General features: G+C 40.4%; 1 long non-coding RNA gene across 1 annotated transcript; it reads left to right on the top strand.

Annotated features, from left to right (window-relative positions):
• On the top strand, positions 1-484 carry LOC103920574. The gene is made up of 2 exons (XR_663804.1): positions 1-61; positions 304-484. It is a non-coding gene; the product is annotated as an uncharacterized LOC103920574 (long non-coding RNA).
• Positions 485-18,726: the final 18,242 nt, after the last annotated feature.

Genomic DNA, 18,726 nt, shown 5'->3' with positions numbered 1-18,726 from the left:
AGGCAGCCGCTGGCGTTGCGCGCCCCGGGGTTGCGCGCCCCGCGTCTCGCAGCGCCCCGCAGTAAGTCCCTGGGACGCGATTTCGGTGATTGCGGCACGGCCCCCGTGCCCCAGGGCGGCCCGGAAACGGCCCCGGATTGCGGTGTCGGGGCTCCCCCTCCCCCCGACTTGTTCAGCTGCGCCCCTGTGGATCACCTATAACCACAACCACAGCCATTTTGTTGTCCAAATACTACCTAATCTGTGTTTGAGTACAGGCTTCGTCTGTTTGCGAATGGGTTTTTTCTTGTTTTGGTGTTTCAGGCTACGGTACAGCAGCTCTGAACTCGGAGGTCCCGCTCCCCTCAAATAATACCGAGGTTTTCATCTCACCATATATAACCTACGGGATGTACGTGCTTTTCATTTAATTCTAGGACTGTGTCATTTTTTGTTTATTTCTCCATTGAGGTTAAGAATAGAAAATAACACTACCATGAAAATTTTTGTACTCCATATACCTAATTTGTGTAAGGAGTTACAGCATAAACCTATTGCTCCAGCTCACACCTATTAAGGCAAACATGAACACCACTGGTGAAGGACTTGGTTTCATTTGAGCAGCCTCACTGACTCCACATGCAGCACCTTTCATGCAGCTGTGCAGCCCCAGCAGGAGTGCTGAAGATTGAAGTTTATGGTTCGACAGACACTTCGCAGAGGGGTGGCGTGGGCTTTAAGTGGTCCTTTCCCCATCCTGCCTCCCTTCCCAGCCACTCCCTTTGCCACCGTTCACTTTTTGCTGGTTCAAACTGTTGTGGGACAACGCTGAAGCAGAGCATGGAATTAATCTAGGCTCAAGAAAAAAGAGTAGCGTTTAGGGCCCACTCAAGGGTTGGAGCAGTGGCCAGAGGGGCAGGACAGGAATTGGTGAAGTTGGCGCTGCTGCCTGTGGAAACGTACGTGGTACTACAGTCTACAGTGGATTTAAGTAAATGTCTTACAGCTTTATTGAGACTGGGCTCTTTACAGTGCTAAAATGGATAAACATTTGTGGCAAAGCACAAACACCCTTTGCCTTATATACACTGTTAACACATGCAGTATTACATACAGACAGCATTCACACTCCACCTCTTCCAAAAAGTAGCTGCAATATACAAGTCCCATCCTTAATACCTGGAGGCAAGCCTAAAAGCTTTCATACCATGTGGCCTGGCCAGAGCGCCTCCGGTCAAGTAACATTAGCTACAAGAAACTACAGGAACACAATTAAAACAGTCAAAGAAGCAGAAAGCTCACCGAAGTAAGCCTCAAAAGAGAACCAGTCAATCGCAGCAGGCTTATTAGCAACCAACGTGAAGCAACCATAAGAAGTGTGACCTCGGATATATTACACACGGAATTTCCAGAAGCAGGAAGAATAGTTGTGGTATAATACAAAGTCCTGCAAGACCTGTTCTGGAATATTAAGTACAGTTCTAGCCACCAGTATAAATTAATCTTCCTACAAAAATGTGTGGAAAGGGTTATCAGAACGATCAGAGGAATTAAGAGTCTATCATATGAGAAGAGCTTGACTTAGTCTAGCAAAATTCAGCTGGGAATGGATGTGATTGATTGATGTTTTTAATTATAAGGAGATATAATCATCAATGAGGGAGAAAAAGAGTAGACATAAACTGCTTATGTTGAGGTTGAAAACCCTGCTCACTACACATAAAGCTCTTTAGTCAGGAATAGCAAGATGGAACTCCTTAGGAGGAATGACAAATGACGTGAAGTTAAAGTCAAGCATGTTTGGCACTTGTGCTCAAATTTGCTGCAAGATAGTTGAGCAAAAGTCTTGACAGCAGCCAAATAGTCTCATAATTAAAGAAGTTACACTGCACAGCTTATACCATAACACTTCTGTGACTACCCAAGACATGTATTTGGAGAGAAGATACAAAAGAAAGACATGTGAGCACCCAGGAAATCCCCATCAATGAAAACCGACGTAAGATTTCAGGGAAGTATGTATGGCCAAACATCTAACTAATATTAAACACTGCCATGGGATGCACAAGCAATAAAGCAATTCCTAACCACACAACTGAGAAAAAAGGGGAGGGGAAAACTATTTAATACAAGCTGCCACAAACCAAGCAAAAAAAGTGAAGAAACTTTCCAACTTTAACACATGGCACTAATCTACATGCTGCTTACCATGACACACTGCAGAACTACAGTCTAGGCTCTAACAGAAACAGACCATATGAAGGAAAATTAGCATAAAATCAAAGATGCAAGATGTACCAATTCCTTCCTAAAAAGAAACAATCCAGTGACTTACAGTTTGAGAGAAAGGTTTCCAAAGCCCTCCCAAAGGAATTCTTCCTCCCCCCTACCATATGTATTCAAGAACAACATTATCATTAAACAAATGGTTCCGCAATCATCAGAACAGATATGCCCGACTTTCCAATGATCAGCATCTTGTGTTTGGAAAGTGCAAGTTCTGCTTTGATTACATCTATGCTACCTCTACAATCCGCACCAAGGAATGAACCCCATCCCTGAGCAAACTATAGATCGGTTTGTCTCCATTGGCTTGTAGGGTGCAAATTCTGAAGCTGCAGAAAAGTAGCCTCCGTTCTGCGCCAGGGCTCCTCCTCAAGAACACTACTTATTTCACTCCAGATTGGAGCCAAATCAAACTAGTGTATGTAGCATGGACAACTGTGCATTATGCTCCAAAGCCCTATAGCAAAATAGGAAGAGAGCCAATGTGACGTTATAGAAGTTCTTCCAATGGCTGGGAATATATGTAGTTCTCTCTTGTGAATGTGAACTCAGGCTGCAGCTTCACCGTAGCAAGGGCATTCAGATGGTTTCTTCTTCCCTTTTCCTAGCATCTGTTTTCACAAAATTTATAGAAAGACAGTTGTATTAAGACTTTTACTCCTCTTTCAAATTTGTTTGTATTAATCAATGGATCCAAAAGTTATGGGTGGAGAGGAAAAAAGGGAGGGAAAAGAACACACATGATCACAGAAGACTTATTTCCATAGGAAATGAGTAAAAAAACTGCACATGAAAGTGCAAATTAAACATCCTCTGTTTCTTTTCCACCTGCTCACCAATACAGAAATTTAATTCTTCTGTGACCTTGAACAAGTCACTCTGCTGTAGAAAAATAATTAAGTCAGTCAGGAAAGGTACTTCTTTCCCTCCCCAGTCCCTGTGGATCTTGTTTTATTACAACGGCCAAGTAGGGGCTTCCTTTTACTATGTGGTTTTTCGGAATTTAATATAATGCAGCCTTGATCTTGGTTGCAGCTTCTAAATACTACGGTGATCCAATCATAACATGGAATTAAAAAAGTAAACTATAAGCAAATTAAGGCCTTTAATGAATAAGCAGCAAAATACAGATGCAATCTTAACTCTCATCTTTTTAATCCATATATCACTGGTATTTTAATAAAGATGATCTCCAAATGCAAGCTTTCTGCTAAGTAACCAGGAGATAAAAATCATATGTTCCTATATCTACTTACTAGAATTATAGTTAAAGACTTGGGCTTTATAAAAGCACAGGAAAAGTTACAACATTTAGAAGAGATCCAATGCTGTGTATCAATCTTTGGCTTATGTGGAGATCAATCCCACATTTATATAATTTTCAGGATCTAAATGTTAAGAGATAACAAACTAAAACAGCAATTCTCACATGCAGCTATCAGGAACATCATAATAGTTACCATGTACAAATAAGTAATTACATGATTCCATTTCAACTCCACTGTCATACAGTGAGAAAATATCGTGAGTTTGCTGAAGGTGCACGCGTAGTCAAAACAACAACAAAAATTTGTGACCCTCTGCTTTAAATTGCGTATACCTGACAATAAGTGCACCAGATGGCTTTAAACTGGTTACAAAAGTATTGCAAAAAAACAGCTGTATAAGGATTCAGTATCATAACAAGATTACAAATGTATAATGTTCTTGTGACAAAGTCATCATGATTTAAGCAGTTTGGCAAGAGATCATTAGTACTTCTCAGGACCCTATTTTGCAATGGATTTACCACAATAGTGGTTTTATCTTATATAGCAGAAATTATTACATAGCAGACAGTTTTATGAACCCAGGTATCTACTGTGGTGGGAACGGAACAGTAAATGAATCACAAGACTTTCTTAAAGCTAGTCAGTGATGGAGTTTGCATAAAAAAAGCAGCAGCAAACTAGCTGGCTGTCAGTCACAGAAGTACAGAAACTTCAGTCCTCCTCCAGGATTTTGAGAAGTGTAAAACTAATTTATATGTTGACTTGTATGCAAATTATTTTTATAGTGGATTTTTACACTCTTGCTAATTTCAACCTGTAGATTATCTATCTGTAGTCTCTTTTTCCACAGTGGATAAATGAACTTTCTATTTAATACTACAGCTGCACCTCAGGGGAAAAGATACCAGAGAAATTTGTATTGAGAAGGTGCAAAACCCACCAGATAGATAGTCCTGCCTTTCTCTGGCGAAACTGATTCTGAAACTTTTTTTTTTTAGTACAGTGTGGCATCCTAGTCTGCTATGTGATAATTAGAGTAGCTAAACTCATTAAACAAAACAGATAGTTAAAAAGTCCTATATCTAGGTTTCTGCAAAAAGATGCATACAGGATGGCCATTAAAACAGCTCAGCATTTTGCAAGCCAAATGTAAAAGCCACTATGGGCCAGCCTCCCTAGAGCCACTCTGGCCGGAAGTTCAGTCCCTGTGCTATTTCTGGTCTCTTCGTAATTTCAGAAGGTGTCTCAAACACCATGTGAGTGCCATCGTAGAAGACTTGAGCTAGAAAACTGTATTAAATAGACACATAGCAGAGAAATCTATTTTAATGTCCTCTGGAATAACACAAGAAAAAAAATCTAAATTAAGCTTTTGGTTCCATCTTAGCCAAAGAAGCTAGCGCTTAAAAAAGAAACAGCCAGAAAAATGGAGAACTGAAAAAGAAATTCTAAGCGAGATACTCTTGTATCCCAACAAAAACATATTTCTCAAACAAGTGTTGCAAATTGCTTCACGCAAAACAAAACAATGCTTGAAACTACAGCAGCACTAATCAGATGAAATGGGAAATCTAGAGAGATATACTGCACAGATCTATGAACAGAAAATGCACGATAAGATAACTTACTACAGTGAACTCTGCAAAGTTTAAAGAAAAAATGCTACCAAAAAAAGGCCATGAACTAGAGGTGGATATCGACAGTTACTACACATTTCAAACCCAAGAGAGTTATGCAAGCACTGTGAAAAAAAATTGCACGTCCTTCGGTTCCAGTGTCTAAAAGCTTGTTCTAAACAATTTTACTCAAGTATTGGTTGTAGTCTAAATGCATTAACATAACACTGTACTGCAGCTAATTTATCCTGCTTTTCAAGAGGATAATTTGTCTTATCTACTGTATTACCATAGCTGGAGTGTTTCTGATACCAAAACTAGTAATGATAACTATCGGTGTACAGTGCAGACATGCATCTTCACTAGACACGGGGACTTACCAATTGCTTCTAAGAAGCAAAGCAGTTTCATTTTTTTCTGCAACAGTTTCAGGTTTCAGCTAGGAGTCTCTGAGAGTTCAGTTCAAACCCATGTTCCTTTCCAGTATTTTCTCTCCCTCAAGAATGTTCCCCACGTGCCGGCCTCCACCAAACACCTGAACATCCAGTCTCAGCAATATGGTATGAAACATCGATCTCAAACTTGCTTCTTAAAACACCCTACCCAAGGTCCCTCGTCTAACACTTCATCAGGTGGACTTATGGCAAGAAACTGAGGATTAGACCAGGTCAGGGGAGTGCATTCACTGCAAAAGACTGAGGGGTAGATTCTCAACGGTGTGGCTATTTGGGAAGATGTGAGACATGAATGACAAGTCAAAGAGTACTTGACAGGCTAAAATTCAATTTCCCTGTATTGACAGGTACTCAGGAAAGATCACAGGGGAATTGTTTTAAAACACTATCAATGCATGTTTCATACTGCTTCTTAAAATTATTAAGCATATCTAGCACTGGTGCAGCGAATAACTTGTATTTTACTTATTAAATATTTACCTGTTCTTTTTAATTTGAAACAGTTTCTTGGTAAATAACAGCAACAATAAAATTTTTGAAGACCATATCCAGAGTCTAGAGGAAGGCTCTTAACCATCCAGTTGGGACAGAAAAGTAGAAACTTGTAGGAGTTCCCTGCATTTTTGAAAGACATGGCAAAGTTCTTTAGATTTTGATATATAAAAACACTTGGGGATGGAGAAAGTTACCTCACCTCAGTATTAAGTCTGCATTCAAACAGCATGCTACATTCCTAAGCTTTGCTCTCTCACAATGCCCGTGTGAATAACGAAAACCACAAAACACAGGTCCCAAAAGATCTTCACACATTTCTGATGAGGTAGGCATAGAAATATACTTTCATTAAAAATTAAGTTTGCCCTGCTGAATAACATATATTATAACTTTCCATTCACCAGCCATGTTTGTGTGTGTTGGCAACGCACAACACAACAGCAACGTACTGCGTCTCCCTCACTGCATCGTAATCAATTTTCTTCTGTTCCTTCTCAACATAGATGCCATATTTCTCCTGTTTGTATCCCTCTTTCTCCCAAACTTTTCCATTTTCTGAATTCTGTTACCTCTTTTCTGTCACTTTTACCCTAACTAATGCTGCAGGGTGGGTTTTCATCTCCCACCAAGTCACTCCGCTGAAGCACCATCTTGGGGCCTGTTTTTTGCTCCCAGCCTCTCACTCACCGCCCTCCCACTTGGGCCCAGCTGCCTTACCAAATACTACCATGTCTTTTAATATGCCCTGCCTTGCTTTTTATCCCCTGCTTTGCAGTTAGGAGCCTCTCCTCTCCCCTGCCTCCCTCAGTGGAGGACAGGTCTCTCCCATACATCTCTCCCAGCCCTGAGTCATCTCTCCACCTCCCACCAGCGAGCTGCCTCTGAACTCCCAAAGCTGTTTGGAGTTGCCCTCTTCTCCTCTCTAAACGCTTCCTCACCTGCTTGGGGGAAGCCCCCTTTCCTTCTCACCTCCTTTCAGCAGCAAACTCTCCTCTGCCTCTGCCTGGGAAGCTGGCAATCCTTCCCAGCCTTGCCCTGGCCTTGGCTGGAGGCCCCTTTTCCCTCAGCACAGGGGCCTGCCTTCCCTCCCGCCATTTTCCACAAGTGCTAGCACACAGGCTGTCCTCGTCTCCCAGCAGCTCGCTGATCCCCACTGTAAATGGGGACTCATCCCTGGCAGGGCCAGGCGGCATGCATGAGTGGGCTCAGGGGAGGCACCCCAAGGGCTGCTCGAACAGCGGAATAAAGATTTCAGCCTGGACAGACTGTCCCTCGGCGTTTGGGAGACACTCAAGTTTACTTCAGCCTGGCTCTCAAAGTTTGGGGCCACCCAGACAAGAGGTTTGAGTGAGGGTCAAACTGTGATGCCTTTGGTGGAGGTCATGTTTGGGCCCTAAATCAGTTGATAGCAGAGAGGGCCCAGCCTGCTCGCATGGCTCCCCAAGCCCTCGCTGCTTCCAGAAGCCGGCTCAAATCACACCTTGCTTGAGGTTCTGAAATGTTTTGACAGTTGTTATGGTATGTCCTATTTCCAGCCTGTACAGGAAGCAGACATGTTGAAATCACAGAAGAAAGCAAGCCTGTTCGTCTTGTATTTCTGGCTGAGGCTGGAAGTGGAGTGCAAGAAATCAATTGTGTCTCATCTATTGTACAGGGAAGTCTCTTGTAGCTCCTTGCACCGACGTGCCAACTTTGCAAGGAGCTTTGTCCTGATAAGATTTCCATTCCAACCTAGAAGAGTCAAAGATAGTATCTTCTGATAAACACTGCAAATTCTGTACTCACTCCAAATGCATGCCAAGGGCCTTAGCAGGAATTTGAGTATAGTGAGTGACGTGCCTGACAACTGAAGGCAACCGAAGTAAAAAATATGTTTGATATTTAAGCATTGGCTTACATGCAATGAGAGGTTGTTTCACAGGCGTTTTGATACCATCACCCTTCAAAACGTCTCACAGGCCACCCTACACTTCTGTCATCAAACTCTTCACCGGGCATTTTACAAAGGCAATATGGTTGCAGAGACCAGATGTGGATAGACCTCAGTTACGGTCTCACAGATCTAATGAATTTTTTAATTAGATCCTCCTCTTAATGATATAAATAGGTTGTTCTTTCATAGTCTATTTATTGGAAACCTGTGGTTTGACGAGTGTTCCTAAGGCACTATTTCCTCCAACCAGACTAAGTAGAAGCACACGGTACTAATGATCTCTGTGGTTAAATGGAAAAACATAGCTAGTCAAGAAGACAAGATAAAAGTTGAGACATCATTAAAAATATCCCATGTTGCCTATGAAGGGTGCACACTTCTGAAATGCATAGGAGCTAAGATTGCAACTTTCCAGGTTCAGATTAAGAAAATCTTTGTACATCTATGTCCATCAAACATTTTAACTGGCTAATAACCTCCAGTGATGCAGCTCTGTGCATTCAATCAAGTCTTGTTTTGTAGATACTCAGCATGTGACATCTGGTATATGCAAAAGTTACAAGACCGATGAAAAGCGAACAATACTGTTTTAGGAAAAAAAAATAACTAAAAATCATTATAAAATTATAATCTGAGTATTTTGTAGTTCAACTTCAGATACCCGTTTGTTTGATGCAAGATTATAGCCAGAACTGGCTGTTGTTTTCCAAATCTTTTAATTGACAGATAAAAAAAATGCTTTTCCTTCAGAAGACATCAGGCATCTGTGGATTCCCTTTGTCTGTGTTTAATTCTGCTGAATAATAATAATAATAAATAATAAATCATTTAAAATATTCAAATTCAAACCAGTTACTAAACACAAACTCCTCTTCCTCTTTGTGTGGAATTGGAGTCTTATTCTGCATATACTAAATCTGAGCTCTTACATTTTTACTTGCATTCATATTTACATTCACAGACTCTGTAACAATCTGATAATACAATGCCTGTTTTTCCTTCTGCCTTAAGAACATTTTTTTTTCCACTTGGCATTGCAGCTACTAGTGACTTCAAAATACTGTTACAGTTGTAGCCTGTGATATAGGAAGGCAACCACAATCAGAAGGCTTTATGTATAGCGGGCTGAAAAATCTTGTGGAAGATTATTTGTCTAAGCATATTTTTGACTGTCAGTTCCCTATGGCAAGAGGTGTTTACTCTTCTGTTTACAAGAATGGAGCCTTTTTTTCTGTGCCCTCATGCATTATCATAATTAGCACAATGATACAACTCAGTCAAATCAATTAGTAGCATAAGCAGTGGCATTTTATTGAATTATGTGTTCATGTCACAGTAGAGTTGGGCACTTTTAAATATTTCTAAAGTTGTTCTTAACCAATGGAGCAAAAATTATGTCATGCTGATATAAACAAATACAAATATGAAGTTAAAGGCTGCATGTAAACAGAGTGAGTTATGGCAGTGAAAAGACCTAACAACAGTCCCTTGATAGACACAACATTTAATAGCAGTACAATATGAATTCCTTGAAATAGAGAGATGAGTCTATGTCGGAGGGGTTAGAAATGGTCTTGTTTGGAGAACTTACGGGTGCGTGGAGCCATGAACATGTGTCTTCTGGATTTGTAGAGGGAAAACTCAAAGGGCATCTCTAGGTCCTGAAAGTGCTCATAGGTGGCTGAATTCCTCCATTTATTCAGGGTTTAATATTTTTGCCTATGGGAAATTTTACATCAGCTTACAAAACCCCCTCAGTCTGTCTTTGTCAATCTGAATCTTAATGTAGCCAACTGTTCTGTTCAGTTCTCACACTACATTTGTGTAAGTGTCTAAGAGCATGCTGTGTCAGCCATGGGATTATTGGTCCTAGATTTTGCAAAATTTCCCATACACACTTTTAAAACAACAGCAGATAATTATGAGAGTTGGCAGATACCACAGACATAATTGTTTTCAGCAGTTACCATAGATGTTTTAAAAACATTTCCTTATTCAAACCTTTAGTTAGTTCAGGGCTGGTGAAATACAATCCTTCCTATTGTCTCCTGCCCTCAGTGTACCCTCTGGGTACAGCAACCAGCAGGATTATAATAATAATACTCTGTCTCGCTCCTTCTTGCTCTTCACCTGCCTGTCTCACCTTTTAGATCACTGGTCCAGGTAGTTTGCTGGGCTGCCTCTCTAATCTGCTGCTCCTACAGCTATCCAGCCTTTGCAAAGGCTTCAGAAGAATCATACATCAAAATAACCAAAACTGAACCATGTCTGGAAGGATGGTTGAACTCATCAGCATTTTATTTCAAAAGGGAACATGGATAAGAAGTTCCATCAGTATCAAAATGTCGTGTTAATATTTAAGGAAAGATGATGATGTCACTGTCATTTTATTTTCCTTTTCTCCTGTTCTTTCAAACTTGACTTGACCTGGGATTAAACAATCAGAAAAGTTATCACCATAACTTGCTTCTCATGCTTAAAAGAGCACAAATAGGCTGACCTCAGCACACAACAGAAATGGTTGGAGTGGCAAAAGGTAAACAATAGTACACATGTGATCTTGACTGATTCATTTATACCCATGCCCTGCCTGCAGCACAAGTAGCCACACATCAGTGAGATGATAGAAGTTTTCCTTTCTTTTCTATTCACTTCCCTACTCTGTTTACCTAAGCAGCAGGAGTCATCTTAACAGTTGCTAGTGAGATAAGATACAGAATCTAATACATCTTCTTGTTCTTCAGGAAAAACTTTGGTAATTTTGGAATGAATGTCTTATTCTCTCCAGGATACTCCAAATGTAAATTTGGAAAGAGGAATTTCTCCAAATAATTATAGTTTAAATGCTGAATTCCAAATATGTTTATTTTCTTTGCTTTTTTGTTGGCGCACATTGCATACATGCTTTAAGAGACTTCTTTTTTGTGGTTGCTATGGTAAAAAGCAGTCCCCAGTCCTTTTACTTAAAACCCATGAACTGCAATTAACTGTTTAATGTTGTAACATACAACAGCTCTAGTAACACCTTAACAGCTTTGAGCATGATACTCCATCATCTCAGCAGATGGTGATTTTTGGCATTCTGTGTTTTCAGTTTATTCTTCTCCTTTATAATCCTTGCCATTATATCATTTGACAAATGCTTCTGGACTAACTTAATTGCAATTTGATTATACTGAGGCATTCCTCAGATCCTTTTGCATTTCTGTTAAAGATGACCGAGACATGAAAAAAATGTTTGTACGTGTATCCCTGGCAGCAATTATAAAAGCAGATTTTAAAGTACCTTAAGAATCTGTTTCTTCTCATCAGTAACCATAAAAATACAGTCTTGAAATACCCTTAGTATACTATAGGAGCCCTAAATCTCAACAGAGAAGGAGACATAATTGATTCTTTTGTGAAGAAAGAGCAACCCTGAATGTTTGTCAAGAGTCTGAATTAAATAACAGTTACCAAATTCAACTTGTTTTACCAAAGGGAGTTGCCCTTTATTATTATTTCTATAGAGCTGGAAACTGAATTCCCCATGAATTTTGCTCATTGTTTTAAAGATTTATGACTCTCATAAGTCCCTTTTAACATGGAGTTTCAATCGTATTTAGAAAAAAGTTGACTTTGTCCAGACATTATCAAGAGCAAGATTGTCCGGTGAAACTGTTTTTCAGCTGCTCTCCCTCTTTTTCCCATATAATACATTTGTATTCCATTTCTAATTTTTTTTTTCAGTTAGAAATGGATTCTTTGGATTTAAAATCAGGACTGTTCTTCATTTTGCCTCTTGAAGGGATTTTATGTATTAAGCACTTCAGATGTATAATTCTGTAATACAAGACCAAGTAAACTTTTTTTTTTGTACCTTCAGCAGCAGCATTAGCATTTCTTCTTTAGGAAAATAAAACAACAGGGAAAAAGGAAAAGAACAGTTTTCCCAGAATCATAACAAGATAATTTTACAGTTTCAAGTTTTAAAATATGAATGTCTCATTCACAGCTATTTCCTGGCTGACTCCAGGTTTCTGTGATTATTATTTATTCAGTGCTGATAGTGTGCTTGACATTGTGCAAATATAGAAAGAGATCTTCATGTGGACTATCTGCCAGGATTTCCTAGTTGTTAGTGGCAGTGTTAGCCTCTTTAAGCAAAAGCTTGAGGCTGTCTTTAAAACGGAGATGCTTATCTATCCTGCCAACATGCAGCTTCATACATATGACCGTGGGAAACACTGCTCAGATGCACCCAGCAAGGCTTTGGAAGGATGGACCCAGTGGAGTTTAACTTAATTAGGACAGCAGCAGCGTGTGATAGCTCTGACTGATCAAACCTTTAAGACCAGCCATGATAATTTCAAAAGCTGGAAAATTTTAAGGAAAGGTAACTGGGAAGAATCAATCCTCCTGATCTGATACCTAAAGAATCAAAGAAAGACTGTTTGCCTGAATGCTACATGCTTTTAAAATCCTGTGTCTTCTGTGAAGTCCATGAACTCTTTTGTAACTTATCTGTAGGACCTACCGACAGCCTGTGTGCATAATTCACCTGGACAGTGATGTTGGTGTTCCTCAAGTTGTTGCTGCCATTGGCAGACTGTCCGTTGCCAGACTGACATCTGCCACTGGCTTTGTCAGAAACAATATATTCCAAATGGTGGAAGTGGAAGGCTTTTGTCAAGGACTAATTTCTCAGGTTAGTGGCTTTTGACCAAAAAAAAAAAAAAATCTTAGTCTAAATGAGGGGATTGTTTGTCCCTTTATTAGAAAAGAGTTACCATCTTTGGATTTCCTCTCCAATGGAGCCACAGCAAAATCATTCTAATAGATGGGATCTTTACTGACTATTTCTTGAGTTTATACATGAAAGAGCAGAAGGTTTGCTTTTTGCTGTTTTGTAAATGAAGAATATTTTCCTCATGATCACTTAAAAAAATAACACCCCCCCCAAATCCCACAAAAAAACAACTTGAGGTGAGCGAAAAGGTGGAATGCAAATACTTATCCTTGTTTTCTCCCTGACTAGGATGAGCATTTCATTATCTGGTCCTTTCAGATATACCAGCAGAATGAATGGATGGATGATGGCAATAAGCTTATCTCTTTGTCTGAGATGGTGATACCACCCATCCAAACTAATAGTCGAAGGCCTTCTTTAGAGCAACACAAGTCATAGATAGGAGTCAGTATCAAAAAGCCCCACGTCCAGAAGTGACCACATCTGCCACGTATTGTACAGAAGCAGCCAAACCAAAAAGACTCATAGAAAAATAAACAAACCTCTGAGGGATTTGAAAGCTGAAGTCAAACATATTGAGCTCAGTTCAGAACTGTGAAGAAAATTAAAAAGGGATATATCAAATCTAATGTATAAATTACAATTCCTGTATTAGTCACAGTTATTATATCCCAAATTTTGTTTGGAAAAGGAAAGGGAGTGCTCAGATTTCCTTGCCTCTCCACCCTCCCAAAAAAGACTTCCCTTTGCTTGCAAGCAATTTTTTACACTGAGCAAAATGCCTGGTTTACACTCAGAGGAAAAGTTTAATTAATTCTCATTTTACAAATCCTCCACAATATTTATTCAAAAGATTGGCAAATTCCAGGAAGTTCACCCATCCCTGAAAGAGAAGTTTTGTAAACAAATCTGGCAACAAATTTATTTTAACAGCAGCAACCCTGCTAATCTGTCAAGATGTAGTTTGTTTCTGACACTTGATTAAATTCTTTTTGCTTAAGAATAGAAAGTAATTTGCTACAAACAAACCATTTAGCTGGGACATGGTGACTGCCCCTCTGATACTTCACAGAGCATTTAATTCAACAGAAAAAGCTAATAGTATAATGTTTAGCACTTTTTTTTTTTTTTAAACAGAAGCAAGGCTAAATTTCTGTATTCACAAAACAGCAACAACATTAGAGGTTTCAGGGTCTGTAAAACCCATTTATGGTGTATCCCACAGCCTGGACCAGCATTACTCCACATCCTCTGGACACAAATTAAGGGAGCGTTTTAGACTGTGGTTTCACAGGCACTTTCTTGCCCAGACCCCCTATTTCCTGGCCATTTGTTCCTGGCCGTGTCATACACTCACTCAATTCTTATCCAGCATCAATTCATGGATCCAGTTCCCTGTGCGGCAACACCAGCAGTTGTGTGGGCACATTAGCCTGGGGCAGCCCAGGCTGAAATGAAACAACTGAGTGGACTGTACAGCTTAGGCTGGTTTTGTCAAGAAAAACGCCTGTGTCCAGAAAAATGGTTTATGCAAGGAAACAGTCTCAGAGGTTTGCAAATATCAGTAAAGCAAAATAGCTAAACCCCACTGTCTGCCATTAGTGTATATAGGTGCTGGTGTTAAACATGTATGGACATTACCTTTCTTTGCCTTAAGACTGTCCATCCAACTGAACAGTGTATGAACATTCATACAACTGGGTGTATGAACATTTTGGGGTCTTCACCTCTTGATTCTTAAAGAGATTTGGCATGAATCCTCACTGCTGCCTCTTAGCATAGGAAAACAATTTGTGAATTTATTTTATGTCATAGCTTCATAAAGCTGTGCATGTCCTGGGGTGAAGGCTCAGCTGGTGCAAATGTCAGTAGAGCCATGACAGTTTGTACCAGCAGGTAAAATGTCTATCCTTCCTGCCACTTGCCCAGCTCCTTTAAACCTAAACGGCTGATCCAGGTCCCAGTGAAGTCAGTGAGAGCTTTCTGTGCTGGATCCATCTCTAGGCAAGTATGCAGCCTCTTGAGTATGGCAATTAAGATATTGAGCTAATGTTAGTAATCCTTTCCTGCCTGCCTAGAACACCCAAATTGTCTGAGCTAGCCCTCATCTCAGGCAAAAGCCTGAGGAAATCAGCTGGGTTTATGTTGCATCTGAAAGGTCAGTCTGTGTCGCCATGGACTAAGAGGTATGAGGGAATTCCAGAATTTGCTGCCAGCTTCTTGGTTTTTATTTCTGGAGGTTGTTAGCTTAGATTTTTTTAGCTAATCTTGGTTATGGGGAACTGAGGTGATAAGAGTGAGGGTTTTAGAAAGTCACATTTATAGGTGCTTTAAAATGTGTTTATAAATCTACCAGCCTTGCTTTTCAGGTTCCTTTTTAGATGGAATTTTAATTCAACGTTATTTATGGACACTCAGGACAGTGCACATATTCTACTTCTTTTCTAGTACCACATGTAAGGACTTTGCTAAGTGAACCTCCCCCTAAAGCAAAGAAAATACCCCTAAAAAATCCTGTCAGAGTTTGACATCAGTAACTTTATACACTACTATTATTGTGACACATTTTATTACCTAAATAAATCCTCATTTGGGGGAACTTGTGATACACATTTTTTGCAGCATATTTAAAAGCAGCATAGAAAAGGGAAAAAATCCCCTGTAAGGATGTATATTTGATGATGTGAAATAATGAATTTGTAAAATATAAGCAAATGAATTTAGCAGCCTCTTGCTTAATTGGGTTTCATGCTATTTAAAGAAAATGGAATGGTGGGCGTCTGAAATATTCTGACCCTTCTCAGGCTGAAAAATAATATTCTTTTACATTATTGACTCTGATTCCCTCTGTGATTTAATCCTTTTCTTTACATGGTTAGTGGGTAGAAATAGTGGGAAAGTCACAACCACAAGCAATAACATGGTAATTAACTCAGAGGTACTGGTGGGACATTTAAGTAACTTTAAGTCAACATATATAAACATTATGTTACTGGCTTGAAACTGGACATTGTTTGCAGCTGGAAAATTTCATTGCTTAATTGATTTTGATTTTCAAATTGCTTTTGAAAATCAACCACTGGTTTGAATCTGCTCCAGATGGGCAATGACTGAAAATTGTTATAATCTGGCACATATTTGGTAGCATAGATAAGTGAGTTGATGGCCTCATTAAAAGTGTCTCAAACATATGCTGAGCGGAACTGAACTGCTCTGTCACCCCTAAGGCTCTTTCTGGCATGACAACAGGAGGAAGTTCATAATGCTGTTGCACACAGAGGTGAATATAAAATATGTTATGGTCCAGTGTGTCTGCCTATCAGCGAATGCAATAAGGCATAGGCCAGCGCTTGTTTCCACTGGGGTCAGTGGGAACTCTTGTGTGAGTACATGTGTCCCCCACCTGAATGAGAATCACACAACTGAGATCATGGGTTTTAGGAGTCTGAAAGTGGTATTTATTTTTCCACTAACAGGTCATCAAAATTATTGCCTACCTGGTTAAAAAATGGTACAGAGAGACAGGCACTAGGGGTTGGCGGGATCTGAACATCAGAGCTAGCCATCCCAAACCCCCTTTATTGTCACTGCGGAGAAACAGATGTTTCAAAAGTACAGCGCTTCCCATCCTAAAGGCAACAGCTAAAGTTGGTCACACCAGTTGTGACCTAGTAGTGCTTCTTTGTTCCCAAAAGAAGCCTAGAGTGACTATATAACATTAACATATGCAGGTCTATGTTTTGTTATTTCAAGGCAGGTAAGATAAATCCCATCCTCAACAGCATCCCATCATTCTGACTGCTACTTGCTAAAGCATTATGTGAGTACTTTTGCACTTTTTTCACAACCTCTGAACAACTGTGAATGGGGTCTGTCCTCCAAAGCGTTATGACTCAGTTCCTACGACACACTGCCATTTTTTTAAAGGAGAAAATGTACCAATTTCAGTAACAGGCTTGGCAAAGACAGTGACCAAAATTATGTCCCTGGCACATAATATCTCTGGTTTTTAGAATGCTTTGTAACCATTGCCTACATGAATTAAATAGGTCTTTTCTGTTTAGACAGCTGGATTTCTGTGTGGCACTAGATGGCAATATTCTCTCAGCTCCAGCAATGGTCAGGGGAGCCATACACAGCAAAGGGACATATTCTGACCTTGTTTCCTTGTATCACCCATGTAGCTCATATTATTATAACAGCCAGGTTTTATGTGACTGAGGTCAATCTGGGCTGCAGAGGGTTTTTTTCTCTCTGTGCATTCACCCACCTACCTTTACAGCTTCACAGTTCTCTGTCAAAACATTTGTTGGACAGTACGCTTACTGTGTGAGGTCTTCTGTTTCATTAAGAAATTTCTTGTGGTCTCAGGCTGTTCCATGAGGCAATCCCCAGGCAACAAGTATGAGTCTACATCTGGAGTATTGCACTGCTTTCCTGCTGCCTTTTGCGTGTTGATGTGGTGGCAGACCACAATCTGCCAGTGGTCAAGTCATTACTTAGATATAATGTGGCCTCATGTCACTCCTAAGTGGCTCGTTTTTTTCACTCATGTTTGCTCTTAGATAAAATAAGCATAATCTAAAGTCAGCAACTGTGAAAAAGTGATTCTGTGTCTGTACCCAGATGAATTTGGCCCTATCCCTGTGTGGTATTTCTAAAGGCTTTCTCTAGTCACAGAGCTTACAGGCAGCCAGGAACAGAGCCAGCGATGAATATTGCATCTGTCTCCTTTGTGTGATTAAGATTTTGTTTGCCTTTAGGCCACTTTATTCAGGTCCAGGTCTATTGAAATTGCTCCTTTCAAAGTCAGGATTGTCATTGATCTTTGTGAGACCAGGATTATTATAATCATTTTCCAGTAGCCTAGATGAAATGGTAGTGCTACCCAAATGTAGAAAGATTCCAAGGATGGCTTTAGACAATGTATGTCCCAGGCAAGATATTGAGGTAGAAACTGAAATTCTTGTGGAAAAGTTGTTTTTTTCTGTTCCCTCATTGTCATAGGACCACTCAAGCCTCCTCTTCAAGCTGATGCCTGCCACTTCCCGTTACCCCACCACACAACCTTTTTTCCAACTTATAAACCTACTTCCATGCTGCCACAGCTGTTCTGCCACATACTTCTTAGAACAAAGATCCCCAAACCACATCCACTATGTCCCTCATCCTCTTACTGCACATCTCCCTGTCCTCAGGTCAGGACCCCAGCTTCACATGTCCCATCTTTTTCTTTCTTCCACTCCTCAACTTTCCCAGCAGAGATCCAACTTTTTCTCCACCAGGTCCCTTCACTGTCTCATACTTCACAGCCCTAGCTTCAATCTTCTGCCTCATAAGTCTGTCCTCATGTCCTCACGTAGCTGAGTAAATCGTGGTACTACTGCGCTGGGTATTACTAAGCATGAGAATGGAGCAGAAACAAAAGCAATACACCAGATCCTTAGGTGGTATTAGGCTGCTGCATGCCGTCTGATCCATGGTAATGGTAGGACTCAGGCTCTAGGCATGCTGCTGTTACCATCAGTCAGCTGATGGGTAGTCATTTGATGGGGACAGAAGCTCACAGGAACACCAGAAGCACAGAGCCCTGAGCTCTCACCTTGCAGTTATTTAAGGTCCCACATAAAAGAGTATTGTCCTCTTTCAGACACTTCAGTCCAACAGCCAGACTGCAGCTTATACTGCACTGCGAAACAAATGGGGAAGAGAGTGGAAAGTCCCTCCTTACTCCCTTACACACGTCTTCTAGATGCCAGGTACAGCTGCAGAGGAGGGCAGCAGCCACATTTTCCCCAGGGGAAGAATATGCTAGGAGGTATATGGAGTACTTCCTGCTTGACCAACCTGATCTCCTTCTATGACCAGGTGACCCCCCTAGTGGATGAGGGAAAGGCTGTGGATGTGGTCTACCTGGACTTCAGTAAGGCCTTTGACACCATCTCCCACAGCATTCTCCTAG

This window comes from Pygoscelis adeliae, unplaced genomic scaffold (genome assembly GCF_000699105.1).
Source record: "Pygoscelis adeliae isolate BGI_AS28 unplaced genomic scaffold, ASM69910v1 Scaffold267, whole genome shotgun sequence".
NCBI classification, from domain to species: domain Eukaryota; kingdom Metazoa; phylum Chordata; class Aves; order Sphenisciformes; family Spheniscidae; genus Pygoscelis; species Pygoscelis adeliae.
Note: the sequence above shows the minus strand (reverse complement) of the source record. Positions and strands in the feature narration are given on the sequence as shown.